The following is a 15944-nucleotide window of genomic DNA, read 5'->3' as shown; positions in this document are numbered from 1 at the left end:
CACACTCCCAATGCAGGGTCCTGGGTGCAACCCTTGGTCAGGGAACTAGATCCCACATACCACAACTAAGAGTTTGCATGCCAGTTATAAACCCTGCATGCAGCAGTGAAGAGCCAGAATCCTGCATGCTGCAACTAAGATTCAGCACAATTCAATAAACAAATAAAAAAGAATTTTAATAAGCAAATAAAATTAAATGTCTCAAGCAGAGGAGTGGCATGATCAGAAGGGCATTTTTTAAAACGATCACCATGTTCTCTATTTCTGTTGCATATTCCTTCAAGCTGTAGAGTAGAATTCTCTGCAAAGGGATTTAAAAGGCATGGTGCTTAAGGTGCTGCTGTCCACGGGGTTGCAAAGAGTCGGACACAACTGAGCGATTGAACAACAGCGAAGATGTCACTAGATTTCTGAAGGAAGATTCAGTGTGTAATTTTCCCCCTCTCAGGTCTATGTAGAAAGAGGCCAGAAAGTTGCATTCATTGCTATGGAAGCAATCCTCTCCAGGAGTCAGCAAAAGCTCCCAGAAGCCACAACATCTTCCCTGTGCATTTCACTGGACAGTTTGGGAGGTGAAAACATTCAGCCTTTTCATGTTTGGATTCAGCAAGGAAAGCTGCAGGGGCCACGTACATCCTGAAGACACTGGCTTCGACAGGGTAAAATAATGACTTATTGTCAGCCATGTTTAATCAGCCTCTTGAATAGGGGTGCAGGAAAAGCGGGGAGAGCTTTGGGTCCCCTGAGGAGGGTGATGTGTTAATAACAGCTACAGGCCAACAACAGAGGAACACGTAGAGAAGATACGGCACGTATATACAACGGAAACCTACTCAGCCATTAAAAGTGCTCGCTTTGGCAGCACATGTACTAAAATTGGAACATTATAAAGAAGACTAGCATGGCCTCTGAGCAAGGATGACATGCAAATTCATGAAGCATTCCATATTTGGGGGGCTTCCCTGGTGGCTCAGATGGTGAAGAACCCATCTGCAATCCAGGAGATCTGAGTTCAATCCCTGGGTCGAGAAGATCCCCTAGTGAAGGGAAGGACTACCCACTCCAGTATTCTTGCCTGGAAAATTTCAGGCAAGAAGAGCCTGGTGGGCTACATCCTGGTGGGCCATGTAAAAAGGAAGGAAATTGAGTCATCTGTAGAGACTTGGATGGAACGAGAGACTGTCATACAGAATGAAGTAAGAAAGAGAAAAACAAATATTGTAAATCATCGCCTATATGTGGAATATAGGAAAATGGTACAGGAGAACTTATTCCCAGAGCAGGAATAGAGATACAGATGGAGAGAACAGACATATGTATATGGAGTGGGAGGGGGGCTGGGGAAAGAGCGGGTGGGATGAACTGTGAGACTAGGTTTGACATATATACACGACCATGTATAAAACATAACGTGGGAAGCAGCTGTATAGCACAGAGAGCTCAGCTAAATGCTCTGTGATGACCTAGAGAGGTGGAATGAGGGGAGGGAGGCTTAAGGGGGAGTGGATATATATGTACATAGAGCCAACCCACTTCGTTGTACAGCAGAAAATAACACAACATTGTAAAGCAATTATACTCCAATTTTTTTAAAAAGCTACATATGTATAGAATTTACTATGTTCCAGGCACTATCCTAAGGATGCTACATACATATTAGCTCAGTTAATCTAAGTCATAACCCTATGACAGAAGGACCTCTCAAACCCCATTTCCAGATAAATAAACTGATGCATGCTGCTGCTGCTGCTGCTAAGTCGCTTCAGTCATGTCCGACTCTGTGTGACCCCATAGATGGCAGCCCACCAGGCTCCCCTATCCCTGGGATTCTCTAGGCAAGAATACTGGAGTGGGTTGCCATTTCCTTCTCCATAGAGATGTCAAATACCTTGTCCAGGTCAGCCAGTTGATGAGTGACAGTGCTGGAATTCATGTCCTATCCCTCCAGAGCCAACCACACCTTTTCCTCCACCCCATCACCCTAGCTTGAAATCTGGGTCACGGCTTCACAGGAACTGGGGGTATTGCCACCTTTTTACCCCTTCTCAGATCCAGTAGCCCAGCCACAACTCTGACATTAGTCCCCTCCCTCCTCATGGCTACAGAAGATCTCTAATTCCCTGGTCTCTCTGTGATTCCAGAAGTGGGGCTGTGGTCCCACTTCTGGGGACAACCTCCATCCTGATCTGGAAGGAAAGAAAAGAACTCCCTAGTTTTAGTAATAAATCACACACATGACTTGTTCACTCCTCATTCCAAGTGCTCTGTTGAAATATCACCTCCTCCTAGAAGCCTTCCCTGATTCCTTATCAGTTAAGCACAAACACGTTACTCTTTAGTCCCTGTTTATTTTACTTCCCAGCACCTATTACCAGTTGAACTTACATGGTCTATTTATTTGCTTAATGAGATACCTGGTTATTATCTATCTCTAGTACTGGAATATTACATTTACAATATTAATTTTTACTCTACAGAAAAGTGACTCATATGTACACATTTATACATTCTTATACATATATATATATACACATTCTTTTTCCTATTCTTTTCCATTATGGCTTATCACAGAATATTGAATATCCTTGCCTGTGCTACGCAGTGGGACCTTGTTGTTCATCCATCCTTTACATAATAGCTTATATCTGCTAACCTCAACCTCCCACTCCATCCCTCTCCCAACTCCCTGCCCCTTGGCAACCACAGGTCTGTTCTCTCTGTCTGTGAGTCTGTTTCTGGTTCACAGGTAAGTTCATTTGTGTCATATTTTAGATTCCACATACAAGTGATAGCATATGGCATTTGTCTTTCTCTCTCTGGCTTACTTTGCTTAGTATGACAACCTCTAGGTCCATCGCTGTTGCTGCAAATGGCATTATTTCATCCTTTTATTCCACTGTATATATACGCCACATTTTCTTCATTCAATTTATTCATAAATTCCATGATAGGAGAGACTTGGTCTTTCACTAATGGAGTTCTGGCTCCTAAACAATTGTCTGGCAACAAAAGGGGGCCCCTGGAATATATATATATTTTTAATTCAGTCATTGCAAGGTGAATAAAGTTATTACTGACTGACTTCCCAGCCTCACCTCTGCTAGGACTGCTTTTCTCCATGGAGGCATGAGTCCTCTCCCTTCTTACCTCTTTTTCTCCTTTCACTTCTACAAGGTCTAAAACCACAAGTTTTGTTTTCGTGTTTTTTGGAGTTCCTGCTGTGTGGCATTCCTCCTCACCCTGTGAGTCTGTGCTGGGTTTCCCTGGCTGCCTTCTTTCTCTGTAAGGGGAAATGCACATGTCTACCTGCTGGGGTGGGGACGGTCACCGAGAGAGTCTGCACATTGCAGGGCACCTGACTCCCAGCCCGTGGCAGGTTTCCCTTCCCTCCTTCCCCGAAGAAGGGAGCTCTGTCTTCCCAGCCCACCACGAGTGGTGGCGAACTTTGTCTTCTGAAGTTCTGTCCAGTTTATGGCAGGGAGTTTGTCTAACGGGTAGTGGAAAGATTGGGAGATTGCAAATGACTGTAAACCCTGAGGGAAAGAAAATCTTCTGACCTCACTGAGAATTAAAACGGCCCCATGTAGGATGTGCCCGGAGGCTCCACGTCCCGTGGTGAATGAAAAGCAGCTTCCCGGGGGAGGGAGGGAAAGATGGCGGAGGAATAGGACGGGAAGATCACGTTCTCCCTCACAAATTCCTCAAAAGAACATTTCAACGCCTAGCAAACTCCACAAAACAACTTCTGTAGGCTGGCAGAGGACATCAGGCAACCAGAAAAGCAGACCATTCTCTTCAAAACAGGTAGGAAAAAATATAAAAGACGAAAAAGGAGACAAAGGAGGTGGGGAGGGAGCTCCGTCCCGGGAAGGGAAGCCCGTCCCAGGAAGGGAATTTTAAGAAGAGAGGTTTCCAAACACCAGGAAACACTCTCCCTGCCGAGTCTGTGGCGAGCCTTGGAAACACAGAGGGCAACATAACAGGAAGGAAAAATAGATAAATAATTAAAACCAAGAGATTACAAGCCCACCAGTAACTCCCCCAGCGGAAAAGCAGCACAGACGCCTGCATCCGCCATTGGGAAGTGGGGGCAGGGCAGGGACGCGCAGGAGGCGCGGGCTGCAGAGCTTTGTAAGAATCGGGCAGGAATGCCCCACGCGCAACCAGAACGATCTAACCTGGGCTAGCAAACCAGACTGTGGGATAGCTACCACGCGAAAAGCTCGAACATAAGACACCGCCAGGACTGAGCACAGAACAAAGGACGGAGCGGAAAAAGCCGGCTGCAGACCATTCCCCGCCGGGGACAGGCAGCCAGAGCCGTAAGGACTGGAAAGGGGCAATTGCAGACCCGGAGAGACTTTACTTACCTAACTGCAAGCAGGCTCCTTTGCTAAGACTTCTGGGGGTGCTGGACAGTCACAGTCTGCTTCACGGGGTGCGCCAGCGGTCCACCCAGAAAGCTGAGCAGCAGCGGCGGAAAAGGTGACAAGCCCCGGCGATTGCACTCGCCAAACTCCTGAGCTACTCGGACCTGGGAAGGGCACAAAGCGCAGTCCCAGCCGCATTTGTGCCTCTGAGGGCTGCCGGAGGGCTGAACCTGATTGGCTTGGACCGGGGAAGTGCACGCAGCCTAGGGCCGGCCCCAGACGGTTCCCGGCTGAGCATCCTAGAGCCGGAGCGGTTTGTGCGCTGCGAGAAAGGACAGGTCAAGCGGGGCAGAGATACTGTGTACACACGACAGTGCTATTTGTTTGCAGCATCCCCCCTCCCCACAGCGCGACTGAACTAGTGAGCCTAAAAACCAGCAAACAGAAGAAGTTAAACAGAGGAAACCACCTTGGAAGTGAGCCCACACGGCCCATAACATCAGAGAAGAGCCAGATATATTTTTAATTTTTTAATATTTTTAAAATCATTCTTTTTTTTTGCCTTTTGCTTTTTTTTTCTTTTTTCCAAGCTTTTTTTTAATTGTTAAGTCTTCTATTTCTCCTCTAATTTTTATTTCTATAACCTAGTATTACTATTTTTTTTTAAAAAAACTTTTTTTTTTTTTTTTAAGGCAAACACCATATATACTCTTTGGATGGTTGTTGGTGTTTTGGTTTTTTTTGTTTGTTTGTTTGTTTGTTTTTTAATAATTCTTTTTTTTTCTTTCTTCCTTTTTCCTTCTGCTTTTCTTTAATATTGTATCTTTGAAAATCCAACCTCTACTCCAGATTTTTAATCTTTGTTGTCAATTTTGTACATTTAAAAACCCAAACTTCACTACCCAAGTTTACCTGAGAGCAAGATTACTGGCTTGTCCACTCTCTCCTCCTCTGGCCTCTCCTTTTTCTCCACCAGGTGGCCTCTGTCTCTTTTCTCCCCCATCTCTTCTCTATCCAACTCTGTGAATCTCTGTGTGTTCCAGACGGTAGAGAACACCTAAGGAACTGGTTACTGGCAGGATTTGTCTCTCTCCTACTCATTCCTCTCTCTTATCCTCCTGGTCACCTCTGTCTACTTCCTCCCTCTCCTCTTCCCCGTATAACTCTGTAAATACCTCTGAGCAGTCCAGACTATAGAGCGCACATAAGGAAGAGACTACTGGCTAGCTTGCTCTCTCCTCTCTTGATCTCACCGCATCTCATTCCAGTTACCTCTAACTACCCCCTCCATCTTCTCTTCTCCTTGTAACTCAGTGAACCTCTCTGAGTGTCCCTCAAGGTGGAGAAACTTTTCATCTTTAACCTAGATGTTTTATCATCGGTGCTGTATAGATGGAGAAGTCTAGAGGCTACTGTAAAAATAAAACTGAAAACCAGAAGCAGGAAGCTTAAACCCAAAGCCTGAAAACATTAGAGAACTCTTGAATTCAGGGAACATTAAGCAATAGGAGCTCATCAAATGCCTTCATACCTACACTGAAACCAAGCTCCACCCAAGGGCCAACAAGTTCCAAAACAAGACATACCACGCAAATTCTCCAGCAACACAGGAACACTCCCCTGAGCCTCAATATACAGGCAGCTCAAAATTATCCCAAAACCTTTGATGTCTCATAACCCATTACTGCTCACTCCACTGCACTCCAGAGAGAAGAAACCCAGCTCCACCCACCAAAACTCCAACACAAGCCTCCCTAACCAGGAAACCTTGACAAGCCACTGATAGAACCCCACCCAAAGTGAGGAAGCTCCATAATAAAGAGAACTCCACAAATTATCAGAATATAAAAAGGCCACCCCAAACGCAGCAATATAACCAAGATGAAGAGACAGAGGAATACTCAGCAGGTAAAGGAACAGGAGAGTTGCCCACCAAACCAAACAAAAGAGGAAGAAGTAGGGAATCTACCGGAGAAGGAATTCCGAATATTGATAGTGAAAATGATCCAAAATCTTGAAATCAAAATGGAAACACAGATAAATAGCCTAGAGACAAGGATTGAGAAGATGCAAGAAAGGTTTAACAAGGACCTAGAAGAAATAAAAAAGAGTCAAAATATAATGAATAACACAATAAATGAGATCAGAAACACTCTGGAGGCAACAAATAGTACAATAACGGAGGCAGAAGATAGGATTAGTGAAATAGAAGGTAGAATGGTAGAAATAAATGAATCAGAGAGGAAACAAGAAAAACAAATTAAAAGAAACGAGGACAATCTCAGAGACCTCCAGGACAATATGAAACGCTCCAACATTCGAATTATAGGAGCCCCAGAAGAAGAAGACAGAAAGAAAGATCATGAGAAAATCCTTGAGGAGATAATAGTTGAAAACTTCCCTAAAATGGGGAAGGAAATAATCACCCAAGTCCAAGAAACACAGAGAGTCCCAAATAGGATAAACCCAAGGCGAAACACCCCAAGACACATATTAATCAAATTAACAAAGATCAAACACAAAGAACAAATATTAAAAGCAGCAAGGGAAAAACAACAAATAACACACAAGGGGATTCCCATAAGGATAACAGCTGATCTGTCAATAGAAACTCTTCAGGCCAGGAGGGAATGGCAAGACATACTTAAAGTGATGAAAGACAATAACCTACAGCCCAGATTACTGTACCCAGCAAGGATCTCATTCAAATACGAAGGAGAAATCAAAAGCTTTACAGACAAGCAAAAGCTGAGAGAATTCAGCACCACCAAACCAGCTCTCCAACAAATTCTAAAGGATATCCTCTAGACAGGAAACACAAAAAGGGTGTATAAACCCAAACCCAAAACAATAAAGTAAATGGCAATGGGATCATACTTATCAATAATTACCTTAAACGTAAATGGGTTGAACGCCCCAACCAAAAGACAAAGACTGGCCGAATGGATACAAAAACAAGACCCCTCTATATGCTGCTTACAAGAGTCCCACCTCAAAACAAGGGACACATACAGACTGAAAGTGAAGGGCTGGAAAAAGATATACCACGCGAATAGAGACCAAAAGAAAGCAGGAGTGGCAATACTCATATCCGATAAAATAGACTTTAAAACAAAGGCTGTGAAAAGAGACAAAGAAGGCCACTACATAATGATCAAAGGAACAATCCAAGAAGAAGATATAACAATTATAAATATATATGCACCCAATATAGGAGCACCGCAATATGTAAGACAAATGCTAACAAGTATGAAAGGGGAAATCAACAATAACACAATAATAGTGGGAGACTTTAATACCCCACTCACACCTATGGACAGATCAACTAAACAGAAAATTAACAAAGAAACGCAAACTTTAAATGATACATTAGATCAGTTAGACCTAACTGATATCTATAGGACATTTCACCCCAAAACAACGAATTTCACCTTTTTTTCAAGTGCTCATGGAACCTTCTCCAGGATAGACCACATCCTGGGCCATAAATCTAAACTTGATAAATTCAAAAAAATCGAAATCATTCCAAGCATCTTTTCTGACCATAATGCATTAAGATTAGATCTCAATAACAGGAGAAAAACTATTAAAAATTCCAACATATGGAGGTTGAACAACACACTTCTGAATAACCAACAAATCACAGAAGAAATCAAAAAAGAAATCAAAATATGCATAGAAACGAATGAAAATGAAAACACAACAACCCAAAACCTGTGGGACACTATAAAAGCAGTGCTAAGAGGAAAGTTCATAGCAATATAGGCATACCTCAAGAAACAAGAAAAAAGTCAAATAAATAACCTAACTCTACAACTAAAGCAACTAGAAAAGGAAGAGTTGGAGAACCCCAGAGTTAGTAGAAGGAAAGAAATCTTAAAAATTAGGGCAGAAATAAATGCAAAAGAAACAAAAGAGACCATAGCAAAAATCAACAAAGCCAAAAGCTGGTTCTTTGAAAGGATAAATAAAATTGGCAAACCATTAGCCAGACTCATCAAGAAGCAAAGAGAGAAAAATCAAATCAATAAAATTAGAAATGAAAATGGAGAGATCACAACAGACAACACAGATATACAAAGGATCATAAGAGACTACTATCAGCAGTTGTATGCCAATAAAATGGACAACGTGGAAGAAATGGACAAATTCTTAGAAAAGTACAATTTTCCAAAACTGAACCAGGAAGAAATAGAAAATCTTAACAGACCCATCACAAGCACGGAAATTGAAACTGTAATCAGAAATCTTCCAGCAAACAAAAGCCCAGGTCCAGATGGCTTCACAGCTGAATTCTACCAAAAATTTTGAGAAGAGCTAACACCTATCCTACTCAAACTCTTCCAGAAAATTGCAGAGGAAGGGAAACTTCCAAACTCATTCTATGAGGCCACCATCACTCTAATACCAAAACCTGACAAAGATGTCACAAAAAAAGAAAACTACAGGCCAATATCTCTGATGAACATAGATGCAAAAATCCTCAACAAAATTCTAGCAATCAGAATCCAACAACACATTAAAAAGATCATACACCATGACCAAGTGGGCTTTATCCCAGGGATGCAAGGATTCTTCAATATCCGCAAATCAATCAATGTAATTCACCACATTAACAAATTGAAAAATAAAAACCATATGATTATCTCAATAGATGCAGAGAAGGCCTTTGACAAAATTCAACATCCATTTATGATAAAAACTCTCCAGAAAGCAGGAATAGAAGGAACATACCTCAACATAATAAAAGCTATCTATGACAAACCCACAGCAAACATTATCCTCAATGGTGAAAAATTGAAAGCATTTCCCCTAAAGTCAGGAACAAGACAAGGGTGTCCACTTTCACCGCTACTATTCAACATAGTTCTGGAAGTTTTGGCCACAGCAATCAGAGCAGAAAAAGAAATAAAAGGAATCCAAATTGGAAAAGAAGAAGTAAAACTCTCACTGTTTGCAGATGACATGATCCTCTACATGGAAAACCCTAAAGACTCCACCAGAAAATTACTAGAGCTCATCAATGAATATAGTAAAGTTGCAGGATATAAAATCAACACACAGAAATCCCTTGCATTCCTATACACGAATAATGAGAAAGTAGAAAAAGAAATTAAGGAAACAATTCCATTCACCATTGCAACGAAAAGAATAAAATACTTAGGAATATATCTACCTAAAGAAACTAAAGACCTATATATAGAAAACTATAAAACACTGATGAAAGAAATCAAAGAGGACACTAATAGATGGAGAAATATACCATGTTCATGGATGGGAAGAATCAATATAGTGAAAATGAGTATACTACCCAAAGCAATTTACAAATTCAATGCAATCCCTATCAAGCTACCAGCCACATTTTTCACAGAACTAGAACAAATAATTTCAAGATTTGTATGGAAATACAAAAAACCTCGAATAGCCAAAGCAATCTTGAGAAAGAAGAATGGAACTGGAGGAATCAACTTGCCTGACTTCAGGCTCTACTACAAAGCCACAGTCATCAAGACAGTATGGTACTGGCACAAAGACAGACATATAGATCAATGGAACAAAATAGAAAGCCCAGAGATAAATCCACACACATATGGACACCTTATCTTTGACAAAGGAGGCAAGAATATACAATGGAGTAAAGACAATCTCTTTAACAAGTGGTGCTGGGAAAACTGGTCAACCACTTGTAAAAGAATGAAACTAGATCACTTTCTAACACCGCACACAAAAATAAACTCAAAATGGATTAAAGATCTAAATGTAAGATCAGAAACTATTAAACTCCTAGAGGAGAACATAGGCAAAACACTCTCCGACATAAATCACAGCAGGATCCTCTATGATCCACCTCCCAGAATTCTGGAAATAAAAGCAAAAATAAACAAATGGGATCTAATTAAAATTAAAAGCTTCTGCACAACAAAGGAAAATATAAGCAAGGTGAAAAGACAGCCTTCTGAATGGGAGAAAATAACAGCTAATGAAGCAACTGACAAACAACTAATCTCAAAAATATACAAGCAACTTCTGCAGCTCAACTCCAGAAAAATAAACGACCCTATCAAAAAATGGGCCAAAGAACTAAATAGACATTTCTCCAAAGAAGACACACGGATGGCTAACAAACACATGAAAAGATGCTCAACATCACTCATTATTAGAGAAATGCAAATCAAAACCACAATGAGGTACCACTTCACACCAGTCAGAATGGCTGCGATCCAAAAATCTGCAAGCAATAAATGCTGGAGAGGGTGTGGAGAAAAGGGAACCCTCCTACACTGTTGGTGGGAATGCAAACTAGTACAGCCACTATGGAGAACAGTGTGGAGATTCCTTAAAAAATTGCAAATAGAACTACCTTATGACCCAGCAATCCCACTTCTGGGCATACACACCGAGGAAACCAGAATTGAAAGAGACACATGTACCCCAATGTTCATCGCAGCACTGTTTATAATAGCCAGGACATGGAAACAACCTAGATGTCCATCAGCAGATGAATGGATAAGAAAGCTGTGGTACATATACACAATGGAGTATTACTCAGCGGTTAAAAAGAATTCATTTGAATCAGTTCTGATGAGATGGATGAAACTGGAGCCGATTATACAGAGTGAAGTAAGCCAGAAAGAAAAACACCAATACAGTATACTAACACATATATATGGAATTTAGGAAGATGGCAATGACGACCCTGTATGCAAGACAGGGAAAGAGACACAGATGTGTATAACGGACTTTTGGACTCAGAGGGAGAGGGAGAGGGTGGGATGATTTGGGAGAATGACATTCTAACATGTATACTATCATGTGAATTGAATCGCCAGTCTATGTCTGACGCAGGATGCAGCATGCTTGGGGCTGGTGCATGGGGATGACCCAGAAAGATGTTATGGGGAGGGAGGTGGGAGGGGGGTTCATGTTTGGGAATGCATGTAAGAATTAAAGATTTTAAAATGTAAAAAATAAAAAACTAAAAATAAAAAAAAAAACAAAAAAAAAAACAAAAAAAAAAAAAAGAAAAGCAGCTTCCCTGAGCAGGAGAGGACACTCCGTTCCCCCATCACCCCACGGCCAGCTTCAGATACAGCTCAGGGTCAACCGTCTTCTCCATTCCTTCACCCCAAACAAAATCATGGAGGCAAAACAGGGTAAGAAAGATCGGCCAACTGGAACCTGGCAGCAAAGCAAATCCAGTGAAAAATCCTCAAATGAAGGAGGATGTGTTTCAAATTGTCTTTGTTTTTCTAATTCTGGACTCCCCTCCAACAAACTTTGTTCATTTAAAATGGAAAAACAGCCAGGCATTATCTTTGTGTAAAAGAGATATTCCCTAGAAGAAAGGAATCCTGGTAGAGGAATCTAACTTGAAAACATTTGTTTAAGAATAATCAGTGGGGGACTTTCCTCCTGGCTTAGTGGTAAGGAATCCCCCTGCCATGCAGGAGACACTGGTTCTATTCCTGGTCTGGGAAGATCCCACAAACCCCAGAGCAACTAAAACCATACACCACAACTTCTGAGCCTGTGCACTAGAGCTCTGGAGCCACAGCTACTAAAGCCCACACACCTTAGAGTCCATGCTCTGCAACAAGAGAAACCACTGTAAACAAGGCTGAGTTCCTCAAATGGAGAGCAGTCCCTCCTTGCCCCCACCCTCTCTCCTCAGCTAGAGAAAAGCCCTCATAGCAACAAAGAGCCAGCATAGCAAAAAATAGATAAATTTTAAAAAATTTTAAAGGGAACCTATTAAAAAAAAAAAAAGAGTCAATGGTGACTTCCCTGGTGGTCCAGTGGTTAAGACAATGCAGGGGGTGCAGATTCTATCCCTGGTTGGGGAGCAAAGATTTCCACATGCCTTGCAGCCAAAAAACCAAAAATGTCAAACCGAAGCAATATTGTAACAAATTCACGTAAGGCCTGTCAACATGTGAACTTCAGAAATCACAGTAAATATTTAACACGTAATCTGAACAATGATCTCTAACACATGTTTTACCAGGTTAGGTGAATCACTGAACATTGTATGTCAATAGAAGGCTACTGGGGATTCCCTGGTAGCTCATCTGGTAAAGAGTCTGCCTGCAATGCAGGAGACCCCAGTCTGATTCCTGGCTCGGGTAGATCCCCTGAAGAGGGATAGACTACCCACTCCAGTAATCTTGGGCTTCCCTGGTGACTCAGTCTGGTAAAGAATCCACTTGCAATGCCGGAGACCTGGGTTCAATCCCTGGGTTGGGAAGATTCCCTGGAGGAGAGCTTGGCAACCCACTGCAGTATTCTTGCCTGAAGAATCCCCATGGACAGAGGAGCCTGGTAGACTGCAGTCCATGGGGTTGCAAAGAGTTGGAAACGACTAAGTGACTAAGCACAGCACAGAAGGCTATGGAAATTCAACTTTTATTTCTACCTGAAATGTTTTAGGGTAGAATGAATTAATTTATTTGCTCAGATAATCACTTCAAATCCTTATTGTATACTTGAAGAAAATAGTTTACTCAGTTATCTATATACCTTTTTAAAATTTTGTATTGTTGATTTACAATGTTTCAGGCCTAGTGCAAAGTAATTCAGTTATATGTACATTTTTTTTCTTTTTCAGATTATTTTACATTATACATTATTACAAGACTCAGTTAACTTTACTCTTTTTTGGCTGTGCATCCTATGTGGCATGCAGGATTTTAGTTCCTTGAACAGGTATCAAACCTGTGCCCCTGCATTGGAAGCATAGAGTCCTAACCACTGGACCACCAGGGAAGTTCCCAGTTATCTATATTTTTAAAAATACTCTAAGGTCATTTAAGACATTTGGATATGTTGTCTTACAAATTTCCTTTCCTTCATCCACAAAATTCCTTTTTTCTCCATAATAAACTTTTCATCACCAGCAACAATTTTTACCAAGTGCCTCTCTGCACATAGCAACACACCAAACGCTTTATCTTGAATGACAACTATATAGGTCAACATGCTGTGGAACCTTCAAATTGTCATAAAAATCCCTTTCTCCAATGGGTTCTCTTGTTTTGTGTCTCAAGATATTTTTTCTTGATTCTTATTATCACCTGCCTTTGAAATATGAGATTTTCCTCAAAGCTTTGGCTTGCTTCCAGTCTGTAATCTTTTTCATTTCCACAGCTTTTTAAATGATGCAATAGGGACCACATTAAGAAATATTTAAATTGTCAACACCCTTTAAAATTTTATATCTTCGAAATGGAGTCAGTAATCATCAAATCCAAAATATAGAAGTCTCATTTGCATCTTTGAAATATCAACATTCTTTGAAAATATTTTTGTCTCAAGATCTCCTACCACTGGGACTTATTTAGATATAGCAATAATTTTCACCTATTCTTCTAAACTTTTCTAAGTCTAGGCATAGATTTTATGTCTAGACAAAACAGAATAATCCTCTATTCAACTTCAGATTCTTTTTCCGTGTTGGACATCATTTGCCAGCAAGATGTGAGAAGGGAAAGGTTACAAACTCAAGTTATTCTGAAGGTTTCAATCCAACTTTCATTTGCAACTAATTGGTGCAGAAATTAGGCATCTGATTTTCCCACCATGCTCATTTCTAGCCAACGTCCTATACCAGCTGCTCAGTGCTGATGGAGGTAAGTGTGTTATGAGTTTTGTAAACTCAGAGTTGAAAAAAATGTGTATAAATATGAATAACTGCATGACCACATTTTAGATGGGATCTCTTTAAAACTCAGATCAGGAAGCTTATAAAACTATGATGATAACTGACCAATCCTTTTGAAAATAAAATAGTTTCAAATATTGGGGAAAGGAGTGTATGAGGAAAAATAAAAACTAAGGAAGATGAAATAGACAAGCTGAAAGATTCTTGCTTGTTCTTTTTTAAAACAAATTTTATTTTGTCCTTTTGTACTACTTGAGTTTCTTTTTTATCACGTGCCTATGCGTTCCCAAGTAAAAAAGAACCAAAACTTTTTAAATCGACCATTTATCTGAATTATTTAATTCAAGGGTTAGCAAAACAGAGCACTGGTGTCAAAATGGTCCCCCCTTGATTGCGAGACCTAAGCGTTTTGTTGGAAACCTCCCCTGGGACCACTGTCTTGCTTCCTCCTGATCGCCCAGGCACCCCACGTGTCACATGCCTCAGTCTCTAGTCCAGATATCCTTCCTCCTGTCAGCTGTGAGCAAATCCCCTTTAAGATGTTCAATATTTTAAGTACATAAATGTATGTTTCAAGCAATGGTAAACTCTGGAGCCCTCTTCAAGTGACTATAACAAGGAATGCCCCCCTCAAGGCAGCATTTCAGACCCCTCCTTGATCTTCTAGTATGTGAATCAGAGGCAAGGCAAAGGCAGTGAGTGAACTTCTACGTGTGTCAAAATATTATAGGGATGGTAGCGTCTCTCAATGATGACGGACTCTTCATTTAATCCAGCTAGGAGTTTGGGCTACCAAAAATAAAAATAAGGAATGAACGGAGCTAAGATCTCATCTTAGAGGATGCTCATGTAGAAGGCAGGCGCATAAACAAACCATTGCAATTTCCTGTGATAAATGGCTAAAATAGATGCCATGGAATCCCCCAAAGAGACAATACCCATGAAGAATTTTAAACAAGAAAGCTATGTAGTCATAAATACCTCTCTGGCAGCACCATGGAAGGCTGGAAACCAGGAAACCAGAGGGAATGCTCTGACACAGCCCAGACCCCAGCAGATGAGGGCAGGAGGTAACACAGGGGCAGGGGAAGCAAGCAGACAGGGGCCCAGTCCTTCCTGCAGTAAGTTATATCAGCAACAGGTCAGATAATGTTCACCCTCCGTGAAGAGATAATGTGTGCCACCCTCTGGCGGCCGACTCCTCAAATAGAAGAATTCCTATTGTTGTAGACACACACACACAGTAAATCCCCTACATACAACTGAGTTCCATTCTGAAAGCATGTTCGTAAGTCCAATTTGTCTATAAGTCCAATAAAGTTAGCCTATGTACATGAGTCTGGGTGAACTCCAGGAGTTGATGATGGACAGGGAGGCCTGGCATGCTGCGATTCATGGGGTCACAAAGAGTCGGACACGACTGAGCGACTGAACTGAACTGAACTGATGTAGCCAACTAACACAACTGGCTATAATACCACTGCTTTTATACTTGCTTCTCAATATCCTGGGCTTGAAATAAAGATACTGCACTATTGTACTCTACCAGTGCTGCGCAGGAAAGTACACAAAAGCACAACCATTTGTAGAGGACGGATGCGCATGACAATGTACGTCAGACATGTGAACTAACTTTCATGACTGGACATATAGGAATGCATGTTCACATCTTTGTAAGTTCGAAATGTGAAGGTTTGTAAGTGGGGAATTTTACTGTACTTGTGTGTTGCTTTTGAGAGGAAAGGGGCAGCACAGCATGTGGGATCTTAGTTCTCTGACCAGGGATCGAACCTGAAACCCCTGCAGTAGAAATAAAGAATCGTAACCAGTGGACTTCCAGAGAAGTCCCTGCATCTGTGTATTGTTTACCACCACTCTGCAAGATGACTTTGCTGAAGATACTGTTAATCTTCAAG

At 41.3% G+C, this 15944-nt stretch overlaps 1 non-coding gene across 1 annotated transcript; it reads left to right on the top strand.

Annotated features, from left to right (window-relative positions):
* Nucleotides 1-846: 846 nt before the first annotated feature.
* Nucleotides 847-953, top strand: LOC138417964 (U6 spliceosomal RNA). Its single transcript, XR_011248375.1, has one exon. It is a non-coding gene; the product is annotated as a U6 spliceosomal RNA (small nuclear RNA).
* The last annotated feature ends 14991 nt before the right edge of the window (nt 954-15944 follow it).

Source organism: Ovis canadensis, chromosome 13 (genome assembly GCF_042477335.2).
Source record: "Ovis canadensis isolate MfBH-ARS-UI-01 breed Bighorn chromosome 13, ARS-UI_OviCan_v2, whole genome shotgun sequence".
In the NCBI taxonomy this organism is placed as follows: domain Eukaryota; kingdom Metazoa; phylum Chordata; class Mammalia; order Artiodactyla; family Bovidae; genus Ovis; species Ovis canadensis.
This window is presented reverse-complemented; position numbering and strand designations above follow the sequence as displayed.